Source organism: Solea senegalensis, linkage group LG8, assembly GCF_019176455.1.
Source record: "Solea senegalensis isolate Sse05_10M linkage group LG8, IFAPA_SoseM_1, whole genome shotgun sequence".
NCBI lineage: Eukaryota > Metazoa > Chordata > Actinopteri > Pleuronectiformes > Soleidae > Solea > Solea senegalensis.
The window spans coordinates 7,093,326-7,114,322 of NC_058028.1; the positions used below are offsets into that span (position 1 = coordinate 7,093,326).

The window sequence follows — 20,997 nt, forward strand, 5'->3', positions numbered from 1 at the left end:
GCAAAGAGCTGAAACGATCCATCCTCGAGGCATGAAAATTCATAGGCCTGCAGATAGATTTACTCTACTCTTCTACTTTACAAGCCTGAGCTACTTTCTGTGTTGATCATATCCACGATACAGAACTCACAACACAGCCATGGTCCTTTTTTTTAAAATTTTTTCTTTTTACGTCGTACTCAAAACAAGAAGGACGATCTGTCGTCAGGGTTGGATTATTTAGCCTTTTCCCAATTAAAATCAACTTGTATAAACAATTTACATCAGTCAAGTGTCGTTCTCTTGAGACTGCAGTGGAAAGATTTGCTGGTGCTGTTTCGTATGAAAAGGTTTACACTCGCAGTGACCTGTAACAGGAGCACACACACACACACACACAGGATAAAACAGAAGTTATTTCCACTCCACTGACCCAAGTTTCATTCTCGTCTAAGAAGAACACACTGTCAAGTCAACACGCCGCCGTGCGCTCACTGTTGTCATTTCTCTTTTACAGTGTGTGCTGGCGGTGAGTGGATTACACTATGCGACATGCTACGTCGGCTATGTAAACCCACAGACTGGCACTCGATCTCCTCTCGTGTGCAGCAGAGGGCAGGTCCATGTCAGGCAGCGTGTGTGTGAAGTCCTGGAAGAGTTGACCTGGAAAGAGCCACATGAGGATCGGGGGGGGGAGGGTGTAGGGCAGGGGGATTTAAGCACCACAGAGGCCTTTTGCAAACAACATGTGGAAAGGCTTTGGTGGCTAATGTAGCGTGGTGTATTTATGTACTGAGCACTGACTTGACCACTGTCCATCAGCATTTAGGGGAGCAGATTTGCCACATACGGCCACAACCGCTGCAACTATTTCCACATGAATACTTTGTCCAGCCCCCTCCGGCCTTTCCCCACTCCCTGGTTCAGCGTAGAGTAGTTTGTAGCCACTGGATTCTCTGAGCAGGTGCTCTTTTATTGGCCTCTGTTTGCCAGTCGCACATGGCAGCTGAGATCAGATGAAAATAATGTGTAATATTATTATTATTATTATTATTATTATTATTATCATAATAATAATAATTAATAATAATCCACTTTCTGTTTTTTTTGTTTAGTCAATACTAGAGCAGGGCCACACTGTGGTGTAGTGGTTAGCACTCTCGCCTTGCAGCGAGAAGACCCGGGTTCAAGCCCCGGTTGGAACAAGGGCCTTTCTGCATGGAGTTTGCATGTTCTCCCCGTGTGTGCGTGGGTTCTCTCCGGGTTCTCCGGCTTCCTCCCACAGTCCAAAAACATGCAATGTGGGGATTAGGTGAATTGGACACTCTAAATTGACCATAGGAGTGAGTGTGAGAGTGAATGGTTGTTTGTCTCTAGTTGTGTGTGGCCCTGCGATGGACTGGCGAACTGTCCAGGGTGTACCCCGCCTATCGCCCGATGTAGCTGAGATTGGCACAGCACCCCCCGCGACCGTCTGGTGGAGGATAAAGCGGTTAGATGATGACTGACTGACAATACTAGAGCAGTGCCCATGCACTTAGTAAGTGTTGGTTAGGTGTGTTTGAGTGCTCGTTGTTAGTATTGCAGTGACTTTTTTATTTGTGTATGGTCGCTTGGCCACTGCACCCGTAGCAAGAAGTCTGAAATCAATTGGACCGTCGGTTCGAGAGATAAGCGAATAACACACGGACAGACACTGCATACCTGTGTTTGTTGGCGTGTGGTTGCAAAATCCGCCGACTCATTGTAACGCAAGCAAACCGCATTTAGCAGAACCCGCTGACTCATTTTAATGCAAGCACCACGCATTCAGGGAGTCAGACATAATAACCACCCACACATCTTGCACTCTCTTAACTTTTTACCCGCAGGTGCTTATCCTCTCTGGTAGCCCACAGTGCTGTGTGAGTGAGAGGGGGAGTGGCTACAGTCGAGCAGTGGAAGCCAATTCTTTTGCCGACATATTTAACGATATATTTTGCATTACAACGTCACTTGGCACTGCACTTACTCATGCCCGTAGAGCAAGACACCTGTCTCGAGAGATATGTGAATAACAGACAGACAGACAGACAGGCAGACATTCCTGGAATTTATAGATCGAGCTCATTAAATCAGATTTGGTGAGATTTAAGTATGCAGTGGACTCATTTAGTGTTTTTTTCCTACAGTAAATAAATGTATGGCTCTTAATCCTCACTCCTCAGCCACTTTATTAGGTACAAAGGACAACCAGTAGCCCATCTGCCACAATGTTCAACATGTATGTGTGTTCAGAGATGGTCTTCTTCATACCTTCATTGTTATTTGAGCAAATGTTGAGCCTTACAGTATATTATTGCATTTGTTCTGTCATTTCTAACCAGTCTGGTTGTTCTTCTCTGGCCTCTGGCATAAACAAGTTTTTTGCCCAGAGAAACTGCCACTCACTAGATAGTTTTCTCTTTTTTTTTCAGACCATTGTTTGTAAACCCTAGAGAGATGATTCTGGACGATTCAGCAGTTTCTGAAGTACTTGGACCGGCCTGTCTGGCACCAGCATCCATGCCACGTTCAAAGTCCTCTCTTCCCCCTATTTGAATTTCAGGGGGATCGTCTTGACCATGTCTACAGCTTTAACCCTTTAACCCCCGGCGAATCAGCGTCTTTGTCACCAAAGAGGAAAGGTATTGGAGTTGGAAAAATGCCTGTGCGTAGCTGCCGTTTTTTGCCTGTTTTGGGACATTGAGCCAAAAACTCAAACATATGTTATTTTAAATGTTTTTTATACCGTTCAAATTTCAAATTTAACACGCAAAATCTGGAGCTCATGTTTTCCTTCATTTTAAATTGTGAATACACTACTTTAACGTGCAGCAAATTGTAAATAACTGCCAGATATTGAAAGTTATTCTGGTAAAACGGGCAAAAGCACTTTTTTATAGTTAAAATAAGTGAAACTTTGAGTTGCTGCCATGTCAAATAAAGTGGATGATAATGTTGAATATAATCTGTATCTACCGGGTGCTTATTCAATCCAGATATGTTACAAAAGATGGCAATTTGTTTGTGCCAATCTGAATCTGCATGGTCATAGAAATGCCCAGGTTTACACACAAATGTATAAATGGTAAAAGAATGGTCATGTGATGTACTTAAATGTTTTTAACCACTCCTTCACATTGTGCATTACATAATCTCCATAGAATACCCGAAAAAGATTAGTGATTATATGCCGTAAATCATTACGATTATTCACTACAAAAACCTAACCCAAGCAACTTAAAGTGTCAAACCCTTGTTGTGGTTTTACAGGAGTTTTCTCGGCCGTGGGCCGTGACCACCGACAAAATCTGTGGCGACTGTGGCAGCAATCATCCCGTACTATATTACCCCCAGGTGAGAAAGTGAGAGCATATTCTTGAAGCATTGACTCGGTAAAAGCATTTTTAAGAACTAAATAAAACGATGTGTTTCCATATGTAATGAAAATCAACACTGAGAAAGCACTACTGCATTTTTAACTTTCCAAACAAAGAATACAGCATGTTTTTCAGTTGTACAGTACGAGGTGTAAGTGAAACTGCTCGGGCTGACGATTCTGATGATTTTGGTACGGCGTCAAACGACATATTTCACTGTCACCGTTCAAGATGCTCAAAACTGCAGGATTTTGGAAGCACTTTGTATTATTATCCAATTCATCGCCACATGTATGACAGTAAATTATCACACTCTCTCGACAGAAGCGCCGCAGCATTGGAATGTGGACGATTTAAACGTTGGGACATTTCCCCTTCAACCAGAAATTAGCTGAAAAAATGCCTTAAACATGACAGTGAAATTGCTGTTTTCTTTCCACATGGCGTAATGGGCTTGTCAAACATGGTTTTGAGTATTCCGTCTTCCAGGGAGCGAACGCCGCGTTTAATTTACGAGAGCGCCGCGACATTTGAGCGGGTGTGCACGTGCGTGATGCTGCGCAGGTTGGTCAGAGTTTGGTCAGGATGAATCCAGTCACCAAAATATGAGCTCAGTTCACATTTACCAGGAAAGTTTCAGGCAGTAGCATTATAACTTAACCCAGTCAGTAAACGGTAATATTTAAGCAAAGTAACGCTGGAGTTACTGCATTAAAAAGGAATAGAAATAGTTATTTGTTTCCTTTGGATGACGTGTATATGTGACAGGTCACGGTAGGTCACATTGGAAAGGCCATAGTATACCCCCAATCCAGAATAAACCTGGGGTTAAAGCGACCTATGCTAGATTATACCCTGGGTATATTAATATACATGCATAAACCATGTACCATGTGAGGTTTTGATTGTATTTACACAAGAATGACTTAATTGTTCCAACATTAATATCACCCTAAGGAAAGGTCAAATGTCAAATGTTTATTAGTAATTAGAGACTTGTTTTGGATAAATATATGAAACTTACTAAAGTAGTTGACGACTTCTACTGTGTATCCTACATTTTGTTAGGTTGCTGATGAAAAAAGCTCATTTCAATAAAATATAGATCATTCCATGATAAATACATGTTCCTGTGCCTGTTTATAAATATTACTGAGTGAATATACTGTGTCTTTACACTAGAGGGGTATACTCTGGCCTGGGCCAAACTATACCCAGGTTTATTGTGACACCGGCAACCGGTTACAAGCCCAAAATATCGACTTGGTGATGCAGTATGTCGTCATGGATATTTTAATAAAAAAAAATGAAGGCACTCTTGTCACACTACTTGATGTCTCCTCATGGCGGCGCTGCTCAAATGAATGAGGGAAACTTGGGTGGAATTTACCTGGCTGCATAGATAATGGTGGAGAAAGCTCCGTTAAGAGATGCTCCACCCACGTTCAATACATAGACTTTATGCACTTTGTTCTCTACGTTGTGAATAAATAGACGTTTGGTTTTCTTCAGTGACACAGATATTGCGATATGATTGTCTCACCATATATTGATGATGACAGAACCGTCGTATCATGATACGTTTGGTATCGTGCATCATGTGCTGCATATTGTATCTTGAGGTCACCCGTGATTCCCACACACAGCGCACATTTAAATATACCTGTGTTTGACTGATTTTATTTGAAAATGATCGTATATGTTTAATATCTGTATGCTCTTTATGCAGCGGTGGAGTTGGAGGTTGGTGAACTATGAGTGTAAACGTGCTGCTCTGTGCTTTACGGTCGCTCTGTAGCTGATTAACGTTGGAACGTAAAAACTGATGAGGTGCTGGTTTATGACCTTATTTTATCAATCATTAATACAATAATGGGTTTATTGCAACTGGCAAACTGTCATTAATTAACCTGCCTATTGTTGTTATTATTATGCTTATTTGTCTCTCTGGTAAATGGCTTCAAGGCTATATGTTACTTGTAGGCCAACAATGGAAAATTCCAAGATCTATAGGACTTATTTTTACAAATCTAAGATTTAGGCTATACTTTGTGGGAATCTGGTAGAACTTTTCATTTTGTGCCACTTTCCCAGAGGATCTATAATTTTCTTATAATCTTCTATAATATCTTTACTTAGTAAGCCAAGGGCAGAGCAATAGGTTTATCACAGTAATACATTTTCACATGGGTTGCACATAAAATAGAATTTTTGGAATAAAAGACAAATATTGAGTAAAATTTAAAGAATTTCATTTTTAAACAGAATAATTACACAATTTTGTGACACATTTCACATTTTTTTTGGGAAAAACACCCCCTAAAGTGTGTTATACTGTGTATTGCTAACAAATACAATAATATATTCATAATTACCTCATGTTTTTTTAACCTGTGTGCACATGTCTTCATGGGACAGTGAATAAAAACAAGAGTTGCATTAACTAAAGGTCTTCATAAAAGATGTTTTATGGTCAGTTTTCTATTGATCTGTACTCCTATGACCTGGCTGGACACTTTCTTGTAATCTCAAAGCACCTCCTTGTAACATCTGCACAGATGTTTTCTGTGTCAGAGAAGGTAAAGTTAAAAAAAACAACAAAAAAAAACCTCCATTAGCAAGAGGCTCCGTCTTCTCTTCAGCCATTTTACAAGCTTCTAAAATGGATAATCGCTCATTCTGAAGTGGTTTCTGACATTACGAGAGCTTTCTGGGTGGGAAAGGTGACTATAAAGTGGTCAATAATTTGCCCGAGTAACGGTTGCTTTTGTTCTCCTCATTATTTAAAATTCCCCGTACGAATAGAAAACAACTTGTGTGTCACTCCAGGTTCATTCTGTCTTTATTTTGAACACGAGGAGAAAGAAAATCAAAGATGTGTGATGACATTTTAGACGCCTAGTTCATGCTTATAATAAATATGCACTGGGTCTCCCAGGACGGACAGATGTGCAGGAACTTCAGCATATTACAAACAAACAAAAAAATCACATTTACAAAGAGAGGAAAGAGAAGAAGATAGCAGTAATGAGTGGCAATATAATATCTCTGGAATCAGAGATACCTCTAAAATAGGAAGAGAGAGAAAGAACACTTGGGGGGGGAGGGAGAGGAAACAAAGTAGGAAGCACATTAAGGACTGGCAATGAACAAGAACACGCCCCAAACCTTCTTTCATACCTCTCTCTTCTAATTTAGAGGTGAATACAACTCAAAATAAATAAACGCTGCAGTGAATGGGTGTTCTGATTTCCCTTTTCTATTGATGAATACAGACGACCGACACCTGCTAATGAGACGACTATTTTGTTTTCACGCAGGTGCAGAAACGTGTGGCCTTGACACTCCTGATACATCGGGGCGGTGAGTTCCAAGCTTTAGTATCTCTATATTCTGACTGTTTGCTATAAAGGTGCAGTTGGAACACAGAACATGGAATCCAATCTCGGAAACCTGCCACCATAGTACCATAGCACGTTTGTGTTTACGGCTTCTCAACTGGAACGCTGGGACGTCATTCCCAATTATCACCTCCGAGTTCCAAAGAGACATGCTTTTCCACCTTTGAGGTTGAGCTTTTTATCCGTAAATAAATTCCACACCTTCATAAAAACACATCGCAGAAACGCAGCCAAAACTAAACTAATGACGCTTTTCCACTATACATTTCTTGGCTTGGCTCAATTGTTTTGTTTAATAGTACCTGGTGCTTTTTTTGGTAACTGCTCTGATGAGGTTCAGTGATCTGAGCTGAGCTGATGCTAAAATGTGATATTGTCAGACTGCTGGCCACCTATTGGTCAGAGAGTGTCATCACTGGAAGAGTCATTAGCATCGGGTCCGACACAAGGAATCAAGCCAAACAATGTCGAACTGTAGATCAGTTAAAAAGACTTCAAAATCTTGAAAACATGCATTAATCTCCAACATTTAGCAAGGACATTTCTAAAATCTAAAAAGTTTGCTGAAAGCTGGCACTCCATGCAGGAAGTACTGAACTAATCTTTTTAAAATGCAGATTCTAATGATTCAGTGCACCGAAAAAAAAACTGCTTTTCTCGTCACTATAGTTTCGCGTCATAATGACATCATGGCAGTTTCATGCAGCCGTGCTTTGATGAGGAGGTCACGGTGAAGAGGTTCTATAGTAATGAAAAACCGTCGCGCTATCGAGGAGAAGCGCCATAAAATACAACATCCCTGACAACAACTTCCAGACCGAATTTACCCAAACACTAAAGTTGATGCACACATGAAAACCTAAAGCCATAGGCTCATGTCTTTTCCCACAGTGTTAAACCATCACAGTGTCACTGGTGTGAAATCACTCTCAATGAGTTTCACAGAGTGACACAAAATCTGTGACTGTTTTACACTCGTGTCAGTTTCTCCTCACGCTGCATGGTTTTGGTAAGGTAAAGACATTAAAGCATTAGATTTTTTTTAAAACAAACTTGAACCTCAGAGTGCCTTCCCCATCTGGAAGCAGTACAGGGTTTGTCTAAAAGATAAAAACGATATGAATCGCTGCTGGCAACTCAAATGTCCAGCCTGGGATCAATTATGTAGACAGGATTCAAAGAGAGGAGGAGAGAGTGGAAGAGGAGGAGGAGGAGGAGGAGGAGGAGAAGGAAGGGGAACAGAGATTGTGTATCTAGTTCAGCACAAACACACACACACACACACGCTAAACAAACTTCCCTGTGACCTGTAGCTTGTGCGCTCCGTTCCCAGTGTCTGATTATGGATTGGCTGAGACTGCACGCTGCCATGTCCCCGCCCCCCACTCGCTCTCTGCATTTAACAAGCGACTGATGGCGCTTCCAGATGAGGCCACTCTCGGCCAGCTGCTCTGTCGTGTGGGTCAGGGGAGGCGGAATAAGTCGAGATAGACTTCAACAGCATTTATAAAAACATATGAAGTATTTCATTCCATTTTCAAGGATTATTTCCCCAGCTTTACGCTCACTTCTTTGCATTTCCTGACCCGTGTGCTACTGCAACACTCACAGCATCTGCCCCGCAGTCTCACAGCAATGCATTATGGGACGCTTTAGACGGCAAGTGGGAGGGTCATACCGGGAATGAATATGAACAAAGCAAAGTAAAAACAGACATAGGGCAACCAGGAGTGGAGAATGAGAGGAAGACAAAAGAGTTAATAGGACCCAGAATGGACTGAGCTCTCGCTGTGTCAGTGGGAGACGCTGCTATATGAACAGCGTCTCTCCCAGAGACACGAGCAGACGGCGGGACAGGCATTCACAGCGTGACCAAAGGTCACGGCAACACCTCCAGTCCCCATAACCTTCCTTTAGGGTCAGGCCTCAATTCACAAATAGTGCAGACCTCACCTCAAGTGGCCCCATTAAAATTCATGTCTCTGTGTCTCATGTAAAGACACAACCAATGGGTGGGATTTTACGCCTCACTATGCAGTGATTTTTACATTTCTCAGCCTCTTGCATGGAATTTAGGATAAAATGTCAGTTATTTAAATATAAAACGAAAATGACACCTTTTTAAAAGAACACAGAAACCACAGAAATGAATGATGTTCATATTTTAGGCTTTTAACTCTGACTGTATTAGGTACACCTGTAGCTGCTGGGTGTGTAGTCAGCCAAGGACGTTGTAGACAATGATGACCAGCTGAGTGTTCAGTGTTCAAACCAAGCGTCAGAATGGGGAAGAAACGAGATTTTAAAGTGACTTTTGGGCTAGTATGAGTATTTCACAAACTTCACTTCTACCATGTCTAGGGTCTACAAAGAATGGTCTGAACAAGAGAAAATATCCAGAAGGCAGCAGTTCTCTGCATGGCTGAATATGTCGTGCTGATGCTGGAGCTGGTTCAAAATGACAGAAAGTTACGCAGAAGCCCATCTCTGAAAGCACAAACAGATGAACCTTTTTATGGAGATGAGATACAGCAGCAGAGGTTCACACTAGATGCCGCTCCTGGCCTTGGATCTCTGAGGAACATCTCCTCCTTATAACAGGGGTCTAAAACTCAAATGTACATAATCTCCTTAATATCCTTAACATCCTCATCAACATGACACTCCTTATGGATTCCTTTATAACAGAGGACTAGATGTGACCTCAAATCTAATTTACAGTTCACTCAGAAGAATGTGGATGAGTCAGGATGATCTTCTGACAATTCATCGATTCAGTGTAAATAGCTGAAGATGGATTTATCGTCTGTACCATCGTTTGTCCTCTAAGGGTCACCGGTGCTGACCGGTGCTGCATATTTAATGTAAGTGCATCAAAGATTTGTTTTGACGGACTAAATCAATTCAATCTTTATACCACACAAACCTATGAACATCTGGATTTTAAAAGAATGTTTTTTTTTTTTTCTTCCATACATCTCTTTACATTACTGTCATTCTTTACAATATTAAATACAGTGCGCCTGAAGTCTGGTGTGAATATTCTCTGACTCTTTTTTTCTTTTCTTTTTCTGCTTTTCAGTGACTCACGCTGGTTTCTGTGCTCGGCAAACTGCACACAACAAAACATGACATGGTGAAAGACCGTGGACTCATCACAGGAGCTCTGCTGCCATCTGGTGTTGAAGTTGTGTTGTGGAGCTTCAGCTGAATTCTCTAAGCCTTTTTTATTCAATTTCATTGAATCATGGACAATATTTTCTCCACGGGACCAAATGAATACGGTTTTTTGACTCAATGACGACTGACCGCTGCTTTCTAGGATAAAATAACCACCTTATGTTGGAAATTTATCATTAAAAACAGCATAACTCAAAAAGTAAAGCACACATTCTGATTACTTTTTCTATCATTATCCCACACAATTCATGTGAATCTTTGTGCTATCTTTGCTGAGCACTGAAATTACTGAACCTAAAGCTGATCATGGCCCGAATCTAACACTGTCCTGGACTCGGTTCAAGAAAAACGAGTACATTCCATCTACAGCCAAGGACTGACCTCATGGATGTTCAGGTGTGCCAACAGCGCTGATCACAATGCAAACAGGACTGTGAAGATTAGATTGGCTTCCACAGGCACCCATATGCTCGTCTAACCTCTGGTAATCAATGACAATACCTTGAGCACACAGTGGAGTCAATCACTGGCATCAATCCCCTTAATGAGAGCATTTCCAGTCACACTGAAAAGATGCTCTTCCTTGCCTCAGACAGCTCGTACATTTCACAGCAAACGCCGGTCCATAATTTCTGTTTATGAAACCTTCGCCCCGGCATCCTTCACCGCGTGATGTTAATCATCTCTGTGTCTGCTGCAGCTGGACACTCTCCATCAAAACACCTGCAACATTTCAAAGTAAGAGCGTAAGGGAGGAAAAAAAAACAAAACAGGATTGTTGCTGACTTTGCCCGTCTGGGAATCCACAACGATCTTGTGCTTTAGTGACTGAACCAGATGCCATGGCAACCCAAACACACACACACACACACACACACACACACAAACTGGCAATCTGACTGAATAAACAAGCAAACACGCACATGGCTGCAGGTTATTGAGTCTATTCATCAGTGTCACCATCACCACTTATTGTGTTGTGCGTCATCTGATTCTGAAGTCGCTCCTTCATGATGATGATAAAGACATTGGCAGCAATATAATGAAAGTGAACATTTGTGTGTGATAAATTGCCCTCCCTTTTTCATGCCAGTGCAAAAAACGGTTGCATTATGGGTGAAGTTATGCCTTATAGCACGGGTGACACACTCAAATCAGCTGGGGGCCAATGAGCATCAAGTCTGGTCAAGAGGGGGCCGGTCTAGAGAAAAAAAAGCGAGAAAAAAACAACTGTTCAGTAGCGGACGGTCAATATAAGTTATTCATGATGATATTAGACAGGATTTCAAAGTAAAAGTGCTCGTTTTGATAGAAAATGAGCCACATCTTACGATTGTTTTCAGAATCGATTTATCTGTCGATTATTGTCTCAAAAAAAAATTGATCAGTGTTTGTCAAATCTGGAAAAGACGATGCTCTCAAATGTCTTGTTTTGTCTACAAACCAAAATCATTCACTTTTCTCATATGGAGCAAAGAAATGAAGAAATATTCACATTTAAGAAGCTGAAACAATCAGAAATCCAGTTTTAATCATGCAAAAAAGCTTCAAACCGAGGAATCGATCATCAAAATAGTTGACAGTTAATTTAGTAATCGATTAACAATTGATGAATCGAGTAATTGGGTTAGGGTTAGGGTTAGGGTTAGGGTTTAGGGTTAGCTCTAATGTATAATTCACAATGAGAACACATTTAAGATGCACAAAAACAGAGAAATAAATAGAACATCTTAATAAATGACGAGGATAGCTGCAAATAAAACAGCTTAAATATATGTATGTGCCCGCATGTGGCCCGCAGGCCGCCAGTTTGGCACCCCCACCTTAAAGTATAGGACACAATACGTGTGTGAAAGAGTCATTTCATTGGCATTCCACCTGTGGTTGTGTGATACTTTAATACACACACATACACACTAACGCTAATGTCTGGTGAGTGTACCGGCAGAGATTACAGGTGAAAGACTCGACTTCCCAGATCGTTATACGCCCAGCCAGGGATGGCTTCGTCACCACGGAAACCGCCAGTTTCTCGGCAACATCTGTATAGCCGGCTCTAAACGTGAATCTAATGATGGGATTCCAGCAGTTGACTGAAAGGAGAATGATAGCAGGCAAAGTGGAGGTGAGAAGAACACACACACACACACACACACACACTTGAAAAGGAAAATACTGATGGCGTCCAAAAAACATGCATATTGTTTTTCTTTCCCCAGTTACCTGAGGGATCTGTGTGGAAGGACTCCTTGCAGCTGCTGACAGGAAGTTCTTTTGAAAAACCATCTATTGCAACTTCAATCTGTAATATTCTTGAAGGATGAGTGTAAGAGAGCGAACAAGCATCTTCATCTCTCTTGTCAGTTCCTCCCTGTGTGTTTTATTTTTCACAGATTCAGCCACATTGTTAGGTACACAATAATAATAATAAGGCAGGAGTAGCATCTGGTGCACAAATCTTCTTCAAGGTTTGCTGTGTTGCGTAATAAAAGATGGTGCTGTTCTGGATTTCTTTTGTGTTTCTAAAATTTCTGACATTTTTGGCTGGAAAACTGTTGCACAATGGATATTTTATCTTTTCTGTAAATACTAGAGATGCTTGTACATGATAATCCTAGTAGTTTTACATGAGGTAGTCAGACCAGCTCGTCTGGCACCGGCAAACCCCGACACAAAATCACTTAAATCACCTGATCTGATGCTCGATTTGACCTTTAGCAGCTTGTCCTGAACATGTCTACATCTCTTAATCGACGTGCTAACATGTGATTGACGGCTAAATCAAGGTGCACATGATAGTGGCTGGTGAGGAGTATATATTACTGTTATTACTGGCCTTCCATACCCATGTTCATACCTCTATGTTTGTATTTTTTACTATTTTATGCAACATCTACTGCACGTCTGTCCATCCTGGGAGAGGGATCCTTCATTCATGTCTCCCTGAGGTTCTGTGCAAAAAGGGCAGTTTTTATTCACTGTTGTTGATGATTGAGGACATGAATGTCCCGCCATGTTAATCAATCCCTGCAAGGCCACTTTTTTATGTGTATGTGGGCTATACACATAAAAATGAGTTTGATGATTAATGGCCACTGTCACTTTTGCTCACAAATAAACAGTAATTATATTTTTTTTCTCTGTTTTGTTCTTGCACAAGCAGTTCCCCAGCAGTTTTTTTTTTTTATTTCATTTGTCCTCGTTTTAAATTGTAGTTCTCTATGTTCATTTTTATTGTCGATGCCTCGGCACTCGCCAGCACAGCAACAGAGCCTCCCTATCACATCTCACCGTGTGTTTTTTACCTTGCATCTCTGTTCATGTGACAAAACAGAAATCCTTGAATCCTTTAAATGTCAGCCTTTTGAAATAAAACAACGTCGCTGGCGTGCAGCAGCAGCAGCAGCGTGAGCCACAAGTTATTTATTCACGTAAGTGATTCACCCACTCAGGCTGACCTCTGTGCCACTTAATGATTCATTTTTTTAATCAGTCTGTTCAACTTGTTCTGCCTAAAGTGATGAGAAACGGCTCTGATTTATACATTTCTTTCAAATGCCTTTATTTATACTAATACTGTTGAAGGTCTTCCATTAAATACATCTCCTTGCTTATTTCTTCCCTGTAGCACCATCACATTCCCTAAGGGTAAACCAATTTACATTCTTGTTTTGCTCTTCAGATCCATGCCAGTTTCCATGACAACATAGTTTCACTTTCTCATCCTCTCTGTCTCACTCACTCCCTCCATCTCCTTCCCCTCTCTGTCTCCCGCTCTCTCGTTCCTCACCGCACCTTCTTTCTTGTTTCTCTTGACCTCCCTCCTGCGTTTCATTTTCTTTCTCTCCAAACAGCCGAGGTCCAAAATGACTCCTCTCCAATTATTTCCTCACCTGCAGCCCGAGCTCATCCGCCCGCTTACCATACATCAGCGCGGCGTAATGGATTGAAACGTGTTTGTGTCTCAAGGGCAGATGTGGTGGGAAGGAATTCACAGCATCCCTTTTTTGCATTTTTATTGTTGTGCACAAAAGCACAATTCTCTGTGGTCTATATCACATTTACTCTTAAATATCCCTGAGCCTGAGTCGATTTGGGAGGAGTGATGTCTGGAGCCTCAGATTACTGCATCAGAAAGATGAGCGGCAGAGTATCATTCCCTTTTGATTAGAAAAACACACTTGTTGGGCGATGACGTGCCCGTGCAATAGCACACACACACAGACAAAGAGTGACAGAACAAAGAGAAAAACAGGATGTTTGTGTCAAAACTCTGTTCTTGCTTGTCCTTTAATTTAAATGCACAAAAATAATCCATCTTTGACCTTATTCCCACTATAATTTGCCCTATAATGAAAGAATAATGCACTGTCCAGATCTCCACCAAATGGCATGATTAAAAGATGAAGCTATTTAATGACCCAATAATTAAAAAATGTCTGATGCCAACAGGTGCGATGACGCTGCTCGGGCTGATTAATGCCAGGCCTCTGTGCCTTGTCTGGAGGGAGAAGGTTAGGCAGAAGGTAGCTTCATATTGACAATGTCTGCCAGCTTGCGCTCCACATCTGCAGGTAAGGGTGTTTGCAGGTAGGTCATCTTCTGTCCCTTATTATCCCCTGTAGATTTGTGTGTTTACTCCTTTTTTTCCTCCCCACAATGGATCCCTTTGGGGCTTTGCAATCTTAACATACAAATTGTTTCATAAAAAAAAGAAAAGAAAGCCATCACAGTAGGGTTCCTTGTTCATTCTTTGAGAAAAAAAAATCTTGTGGGTGGCCTAGAAACCTACATCCTTTGGTTGAAGCAACAGTTGCAGTTTAAAATTCTTGCAGCCGAGCATTGAAATGTCTGGACAAGCAAAGTGTATAAAACGTGCCCTAACGTCTCATGTTCACTTTAAAGATATAGAGGTAAATGTGCTCTTATATATATGAAGGTATATGAAAGTACTGTTTTTAAATTGGAAAAAGTTGTATTGTCGCAAGATCGCATGACACCTCAGTAGCATCCCCACTTCAATTCAAAAACATGTACGTCAGCACATTTGCCACAAACGCCTTTACTCAAAGTTCACTTGAGGGTAAACTGTATGTTCTCCACTTGTGCTCTCTATACCACCAGAGGGAGTATTCATCAGAAGGGGGGCGTACAAGTTAAACACTGTGATTCCACTTCCCTATGCTCAGTTTACTCTACTTTACGATGTATGAATTTGCAGTCAATGCAGCACTCTCATCTACTGAACGACAGTCTATCAATCACAAATGTAAACCTGGTTTCAGATTTAGTGGGTCAATATAAAACACGATTATCATAAAGCTGCTGTTTTTCAGGCATGTTTTGTTATTTTTCTTAAGGTTGGAAAAGTTAATTTCCCTTCTAAGTGTTGACAGCATCATCATCAAATACTTTAGTGTTTCCCTCTACAATAACTTTCATCTGCCGAGGAGACCGAGGTCCCTCAGAGTGTGCAGGACACTGTTGCTCTTGATGCTCAACTGCCTCGTGTGAGCCATGGAAGTGTGTGTGAGAGGAAGATGACATCCATCAAAGGCAACACCTCTCACCCACTCCTCACCCACAGCACTGTGGGAGCTTTAAGCAGCTCCTCCTTCAGCAGACTGACTGTTGCACCCACAGTGTCACCAATCACCTGTGCTTTTGCACAATCCCTCACATCCTGAGAATTATGCAACCCATCTGTATCAGTATAACCCTGCAATAATCCCATGCTACTGCACTTTTTCTTTTTTTTAAAATGACTTCCTGGAGTGAAAGTATATTGTGTGATTATCCTAATCATAGGGCTGGGTGCTGAGGGAAAGAATGTAATAAAAAGTTTCAGTCTATATTAATAATTATTGAGATACATTGTGGGGTTTAAACTTCTTTATTGACAGAAAACAGGCGTTTGTATAATGTCTAATATAAATGTTATTTATATGTATATATATGAAACCTTTACAATAATACTGTGGAACATTATCATCTGGGTGGATATATGATGTTATACAAATGTTGCCCAGACCTACACTCGATAACATGTTTAATATTATTTATCTTATATATGTTATTTCACTGCTTTTCTGAATTTTCTCAGTATGGGATTAATAAAATCTAATGTAATCTTATTTGATATGAATATACATTTATATTTAACTTGGGTGTTTAACCCCCCCCCTCCAAACAAAATATGTCAGATTGTCAGGCAGCAGCAGCAGCACATTAGTCCAGTGTGTGACATATCAGCACAGTGACATACGGATGCCCGTGTGGCCACACTAATTATTGTCAGCGCTTGGGAGTGAATGGACTCGCAGAGAAATGCAACGTCCTGCCCTTCTACATCTTGAATAGTGGGAGTCATGAACCGCTGCAAGGTGACACGTCCTCTGATTTCAAGCGAAACTTCAACCTAACACACGCCGTGTTATTAATCACCATCTGAGGCTCCGGCTCCTCTTCTTATTGTCGGAGCTCGGGATCGGGACCGTGTTGCGCAGTGGAACGGAGAGAGGAGCAAGCGGTGGTGGCGGCGGCGGCGGCGGCAGCAGCAGCGGCCACTCCGGGGAATGTCGACTGGCCGTCAGTCTTGACATCGGCCTCTTCTGATCTCAGACACCAGCGTAATGGGGTAGAGTACACAGCCTTTCCAAACACTGTCACCGCCTGAACATGCTAGCTCTGCCCGTTGTCTTCCTCGCGTATTGTAACTTTCGCTGCCCCCCCTTTTTTCCCCAAGCCAGTAACAAAGTTCCCGTTAGCAAGCGCTGGTTCGCTCGCAGATGTGTGCGCTTCTACGGAAGCGTCGCTGGCGGAGTAGCCTAGCGGAGACATGGATTAGCAGCATGCTAAGTTAGCCGTCGTGGACCAGGTTGGCGCAGCAAAGTCTCCACTCTCACGAGCGCCGGGGTTCACGCCAGGGACATGTGTCCTCAAATTATCCCCCTCAACAGAGCACAGCGAAGCGGGCTCAACTTCTGACTTTCTACCCAGATATGGAAAATAAGCAGGGGTTTGCTCGTTAGCTAGCTAATCTGTCAGACTCAGCGAAAGCAGCATTTAAAATGTTGTTTTTCCTTTTATGCTAACCGTGTTCAGTAATCAAGGCGACAGACTGCGTAAAAAGATACCTGTCACTTCAGCATGAGCGTGTGCTGCTGTAGAGCCGCTGTAATACACTGGCAGCTTCATCAGCGTGAGTGTGACCAGCTTTACCTTCATGGCAGCAAACTATATGAAATGTCTCTTCACTATATTACACGTTTAAGGCACTTCCTGTTCCACTGTGAGACACTTGTGTGCATAAATGGGACAATGAGACAAAAAAAAAATCACCATATATCGCATTGTTTGTAGTCGGAAAAAAAACTACACTATCTTCCCCACTATCATGATATTTCTACCAGTAACAATTCTGTTTATCAGTGTAAAAAGCAATATTTTTGTCTGTTTCATTTAAAGCATTCATTTCAATATAAAGGCTCACATTTATGCTGTGCCCTGCTTTGAGAGAATCTATTCATGTTGGCCCACCTTTTCTTTTCTTACAGCACTAAATCAAAATTGTATTATTGTATTGTCATTATCCTTAACTATGGCAGCTAATTGTAGCAGTTAGGGCTGTAAAAATTAATTAATTAATTGTCACATTTTTTTTGTTTATAGTTTCTTTGCTCCATCTAACAAAGAAATTATTAAAGTTGAATAATTTCTGTTTGCGGACAAAACAAGACATTTGAGACCATGATAGTTTTCAGGTTTGGGGAACGCCAATCAACATTTTGTGACGTTTTATGAACCAAACAACTAATCGATTAATTGAGGAAACGGTAGACGGATTAATTAGTTGCAGCTCTAATAGCAGTTAACTTAAAAATGTCTGTTTTCATGAGATTAGGGCTGTATATTGGCAAGAATCTGGTGATTCAATGCATATCTCGGTAAAAGTAACTTAAACTATTTGCATAAACAATATACAGTTTTCTTTGTCGAGGGAGAGGAATGGAAGGAAGGGGGAAGAATAAGTCAACTAACTAAAAGCTGCAGCCAACCAACCACTGAGGAAGAATTTTTTAATATCAATACACCATTTTGCTGTCATGAAATATTACAGTATTTTAGTGCATCAATATGTTCTTACTCCACCTCATATCACAACCTTTAGTATCTGCCATTACCAAAACCAGTCTAATATCAGTCATTTTAAGCTAATGGGCTGCTTGCAATACAACCATGCTGATGAATTTCTACTTACTTAGCTTGAACCAGCCATTTCAAATACATATTTATCAACTGTGTAACCAATATTCTGCCTCCATAAAGAGGAAATATACAGCTCACAACAAATGTTGTTGCTGCTTTTAATTTTCTTATCTTACTTAACTTAATCATGTTCTGAGTTTCCTTTTTCTTTTTTTTGGTACCGCATAGCACAACGGCATGGCACCGCTTTTTCGTGTCTGATACCAATATCCCAAACTTGAAAAGTTTTAACTATAAAGCTGTTAACAACACATCTGTGCCATTTCAAGCTATTTCAAAGACATAATTCTCCAACAAATATTTTTCTCCCATAAACAATAATTCAGCAGCCCACAACATGACTCCGCTTAAATGCTGTTACTGATTTATATTTCCATTTTTACACTTTTTGTATAGTGCAGCATGTGATATATAGAATTTCTGGATTGTATGAGATATCTGTTTCACTATTTTTACCAGTATTGGACCAATACTGGGTATCGTATAGGCTCATCACTAATACAGCACCAATACCAACTACCACTACTGAGTATTGAATTAATTAAGTGTATGGAATATATTTGTAGTTGTGTCTTATCATTAGAAAGCATTTTTACGGCTAGAAACTCTTTTGTAAATGGCTTACTCTCCTCCACCAAAGCCCACAGAGAAGATTTTAACTGTTGAGAAAAAAAAATGAAAAGTGTCAATAGCTGCCCTTGCATTTTTGCTTGGACGCTGAATATGCTACTTTAGGAAAGTGATGATGTCATAGTCCTCGCACTCGCACTCGCATTCACTGTCATCGTTGTCATGATCAAACTCCTTTGTTTGCATATTATTTAGCAGTGTATCCAACTGCTATCAATTAAAAGTAATTAAAGTCATTCTGAAAAGATGCTTGATATCACTAGAACTCGTCCTGTCCTCGGCATAGAAAAAAAAAGAAAAGAAACTGAATTGTAAAAAAAAGGGAAGGAGGAAACAAAACCTATTTTCACAGATGCTATCTTTACAGTCAGCTGCACTGCATGGAGCTTAAACATTACCTTTTCACCTCTTAAGAACATACTTTAAGATGGGTATCGCACAATTTGAAGAATTGGCTGTGAACATTTGCTATTTAAAATCTTTTAAACGTCACATCGTCAACAACAAGCATTCTGTTTGTGTAGATGTGTACACGTTGGAAGCAAAAAAAAGTCAAGACCCTTTGCTGATGCGAAAGCTCACATTGACTAGATACAGGCTCAAAAAAAGAGAGGCTGTGCCATGTCATATTAAGCACCTCTGTGTGAGAAACACGATACAAATAACCCACTATTCTCGGGCCGTAAATGGATTAGTCCATTTTCCAGGAAAACTACATCTAGCTATTGCTGCTGCTGAATGAATCGTCACTTACAACTTCCTGAAGTTCTGGTCAGTGGTCGTTTAGGGAGAATCTTTGATTTTTGAAGTTAACATTAGTGATTAAAGCGTCCGATATCGATTGAAAACATTCCCATTGTCTTTTTAGTAAGTCGTTTTAGTAGTTAGCCCCGAGGAATTCAACATGTCCTAAAATGAAAAAGGCGTTAAAAAGTCAGCATCTTGGGGGGGGCAACAGCAGGACACTGCTGCATCCCTCTGTGGACACTACAGCCTCTGCTAAATTCCATCATTTGTCGCTAAATACTCTTGGTAACTTCTGCAGACAACGACTGTCGAGCATTGTTGGATGACAGCTTACTGGAAATAGTCGGGCTGGCTTATTGAAAACCAGGAAGTGCATGTAGTCAATTAGTGAAAGCTAGACTTGCAGGGTTTTTCGGTCACCATCATGCTGTGCACTGGATTTCAACATCATAATGAAAGGTTTATGCCAAAATGATGTCTATGAATTAAGGTGAAGAGTAAGGAGCAGGGAGATACATTATATCTTCAGGTGTCCCTTTGTGTGTGTGTGTGTGTGTGTGTGGTCTCAGTCCAGTAATCTTATGGGACCCCATGACCCTGCGAGTCCACCCTGTTGAATATGATGTGATAATGTTGCTCTTAAAACTGTTCACAGGAAGATATACTGCAGCTGTTGGTACACAGTCTCTCTGTGTGTGTGTGTGTGTGTGTGTGTGTGTGTGTGTGTGTGTGTGTGTGTGTGTGTGTGTATATCTATAATATCCTGGTGAGCTATATATAGCACCTAACAGAGTTTGCAACTTGATCTGAGTTGTCTTTCAGTGCTACAGTGCACCATGCGATGCTTTCCACTGGAAGTAAAATAGCACTCATTTTTATAAAGGGCATTTTATAGGCCTTTGTGCACGCCTGATTTTTTGTGTGTGTGTGTGAATTGTCCTTAGAGGCTTGTAAATGAGGTTGTTGTTGATAATGAGGGAAAATTTGAATCCATCCGTCTTGTATGTCACAGCTTAAAGTGCTAAATATTATATCGTTTGTGGTCCTAGTGTATGGATAGTTAAGGCAGGTGACATAATAATTAATGTACTGTTGCATGCTTTTACACCACTGCTAGATGTTTATATTTGACTCTATTTCCTGCCTATTCGTTTTTGTCTCAAACGAAAATGGATATGGTTCTCCAGTTGAAAAGGGAAGTCCCATTTTGGAGCCTCAAGATTCTCAGTTTGACATTTGACATCATGACATTTTTTTTCAACTGAAAGTTACAGGTGTCACTTAACCGGCACCTTATGAGTAATACTAACTATCACAAACACTAATGTCCACTCATAGATGCTGTGCTGTATTGTCTATTGTCCTCTAAAAATAACTGACATCAAGTTCTG

General features: G+C 40.9%; 1 protein-coding gene across 2 annotated transcripts in view; it reads left to right on the forward strand.

Annotated features, from left to right (window-relative positions):
• Positions 1–16,209: 16,209 nt before the first annotated feature.
• Positions 16,210–20,997, forward strand: part of bcl9l (bcl9 like) — a 30,360-nt gene continuing 25,572 nt past the window's right edge. For both annotated transcript variants that reach the window (XM_044031883.1, XM_044031884.1), the window contains exon 1: positions 16,210–16,598. The gene's annotated coding sequence lies outside the window, so the exon portion shown is untranslated. The remainder of the gene's footprint in view (positions 16,599–20,997) is intronic.